The 3,114-nt window shown below is 46.4% G+C and overlaps 1 pseudogene; it reads right to left on the bottom strand.

Moving 5' to 3' along the window:
- Positions 1–1,930: 1,930 nt before the first annotated feature.
- Positions 1,931–2,390, bottom strand: LOC111771815 (small ribosomal subunit protein uS15-like; annotated as a pseudogene).
- Positions 2,391–3,114: the final 724 nt, after the last annotated feature.

The following is a 3,114-nucleotide window of genomic DNA, read 5'->3' as shown; positions in this document are numbered from 1 at the left end:
CCCAAATGAGGGGCCCACTTCTCACACAGACTGCAAATGGAAAGATGGGGAATTCATGACTGCGCTTCTCATGGTCACTCACCTGACAGGCAAAACCAATTCGTGCAGGACAAAAACAGATGGTGAAGTCCGACAGAGATCCCCTGGATCTCTCCCAAATGAGAGGCCCTCCTTTCCAATGAATCACTCACACAAAATGCAAATAGAGAGACGGGAAATTCACCACTGCACGTGTCATGGCAACTCAACTGACCAGAGACTCGTATACAAGATAAAAGCACACTCACACACAAAGACTGAAGTCCAACATGTTTCTCCACTCCAAGGGAGCATCGTGCCTAGGGTGGCAGATACTGGCGGGAAGGGAGGAACAGCAAGGGAAGCCCCCAGGCAAAGACTTCCCCCCAGCCCCTGGGGACCGCCAACCACTGAAACCCTCACAAGGGCCATCCAGCCATGGGCGCAAGACTCCTGACTGGCTTGCCAAAATTGATACCGAACCTCTTAATCTCAAGTTTCTGTGCCCGATGCACAGGAAGCCAACACTGAGACATTGGTGGTTAGAAATGGAGAAATATTACTCAAATTGTCAAAAAGAATCAGGGGGAGCCTGGTTTCCCTCAAATCCACCTCCATAAGAACAGAAACAGGGAGATTTTATGGAACTGAGGGACTTGGCAGGAGGAGCTTCAGGGAAACAATTGGGTCACCCCCAACAGACCCCTGGGGAATCTGACTTCCAGGCTTCCAGGGCTGCTCAGAGCTGGCCATTTGATGATCACAACCTCCCCAAAGATATCCTTTTTTTCTTCAAAGCAAGCTCACAATTCCTTGAGCCCCCTGAATCGCCCCTCAAGTTAAACAGCAAAAAGAGTAAATTGGTTTAATGTCTACAGTACCCCTCAGGTACCTGGATTCTTTTCTCCTCCTTTTCCTCACCACCCCCGCCCTTCTCCAGGGAGCTCCTTATTAAAAATTCCCATTGTCTGGGAAACCTTCTGGACAGCCCAGGCTGAGAAATTCCCCAGGCTGTAGAGAGTGTGTGTCTGGTGCTCAGAGAAGTTGCACTTGAAGTCTAGGTTTTGACTCATTCACGTAGAGGTATGAACCGAGGCTGTAAGAATCAGTGGGCACAATAAAGGCGAGAAAGTAGAGATGGAAGAGAGGACATTGGTAACGAGAACCTGAGGTTTGACTGTAGGGTAGTGTAGTTCAAAATGCCTCTCCCCAATATTTCTTTTTTTTTTTAATTGTTTAATTTTTTTTAAAGATTGGCACCTGAGCTGACATGTGTTGCCAATCTTCTTTTTTTTCTTCTTCTCCTCAAAGCCCTCAAGTACATAGTTGTATATTCTAGTTGTAGGTCCTTCTCGTTGTGTTATGTGGGATGCCACCTCAGCATGGCTTCATGAGTGGTGCTAGATCCATGCCCAGGGTCCAATCTGACAAATCCCTGGGATGCTGAAGCTGAGCATGTGAACTTAACCACTTGGACATGGGGCCGGCCCCTCCAATATCTCGTTTTTTAAATCAAGAGTTGGCTTAGTTTTCCAGGGCAGCCCTCACGGCATGACTTAATATGGCAAATTTATACTATTCAATGCACCGTGGAAACCAAACCCTCACTATTACATTGTTTCTCTTTGTTCTGGGTTCCAGCTGGGGATTCCAGAAGCTCATTTTTCTCACAATCCCAGAAATAAAAGTGCTCCCCTCTGACTCTCACTAACAACCCCACTTACATGGACCTACCTTTCTCTTGTGTCCTGATGACAGTGGTGGAAGATGGAGCACTGATGCTTCCTGGCATGGGCTGGACAGGAAAAGAAAACACCATCTATGGAGCTGGTGGGAAGGAAGAGACAGCAGGAGCAGTCAGGCAAAGCCAGCCCAGGGCTGTGATTCTCTATTTTTCTAGTTAAACAATGGCTTATTGCTTGAGTACATAGATAAATTTATGCAACCAGGGAGAGGCTGTGGATGACTCACATTTCCAGTTGAGGGAGAGCACTCGTCTAGTCTTATATCTAGCCAGCTGGTAAATGTGGCTCTCAATCAGAATCAGATGGAATTTAGCATCCTTATCCTTTCTGTTCTTCTCTAGATGCTTTCAAACTGCAACAGCTTTCTTAAGTAAGAATTAAGACTTTGAGTCCTTTGTACTTAAGAATTCTCAAGATTTTATTGCCTCTCACAAAACATACTTGTGCAGTGCCATGTGAGTTTCTCAGGACCACATCAATTTGTGAGGGAGTCAGGCCTTTATTGGCCAGTTTGTAGATCTGCTCTTTTGTGTCATCAGACATCATCTTCAGCCAGGTGGGGATGCTGTGGCAGAGGGGCAGAGCCTACTGGGACAAGTCCTTCCCAGGAACATACATGTGACCCATGATGGCAGTGGTCAGGCAGCAAAAAAAAATGCCCCGGGGCTGCAGTTCTTAAGAAAAAGCTGGCTCCCCAGGGGATTGGGCAGAGCACTTCTGTTTTTCCCACAAGGGTTACAAAAACTAGTCTATATTATTAAGGATTGTTTCTTTCCTTACTCAATTTCATTTCGGACTCTATGTCTCCAATCACATAGACTAGCAGATAAAAGGCATCACATCAAGTCCTTTTGGGTTGCTTGTCTCCTCATCTCTCTTATTTAATACAAGATCTATTCTGGGTCTCAAGCAGAGCATTGGAGGTGGGAAGGAGCATGTGGTCCTGGTCTACACTGCCACCTGTGGAGAGAGATGCTCACAGCCACTGCTGCTTGGCCAATGTTTGGAGCACAGGAAATTTTTCATGAGGCTGCCACTTCCTCCTTCATCGGTTCACACGTGTGTGGCCTGTAAGTTGGGATTAACACATAGGTACTGCAGTGGACTGAATGTTTATGCCCCTCCCTCAAATTCATATGTTGAAATCCTAACTTCCAAATGATGGTATTTGGAGGTAGAGCCTTTGGGAGGTGCTTAAGTCATGAGAGTGGAATGCCTGTGAATGATAGTGCCCTTAAAAATGAGGTCTTAGATGGCTCCCTTACCCCTTCAACCATGTGAGGACACAGTGAGAAGATGACTACGAACCAGGAAATGGGACTTCACTAAATACTGAATCTTCTGGTGCCTG

The sequence above is a fragment of the Equus caballus genome, chromosome 1, assembly GCF_041296265.1.
Source record: "Equus caballus isolate H_3958 breed thoroughbred chromosome 1, TB-T2T, whole genome shotgun sequence".
NCBI lineage: Eukaryota > Metazoa > Chordata > Mammalia > Perissodactyla > Equidae > Equus > Equus caballus.
The sequence above is the reverse complement of the archived record's forward strand: the minus strand, read 5'-3'. Positions and strand labels throughout refer to the sequence as shown.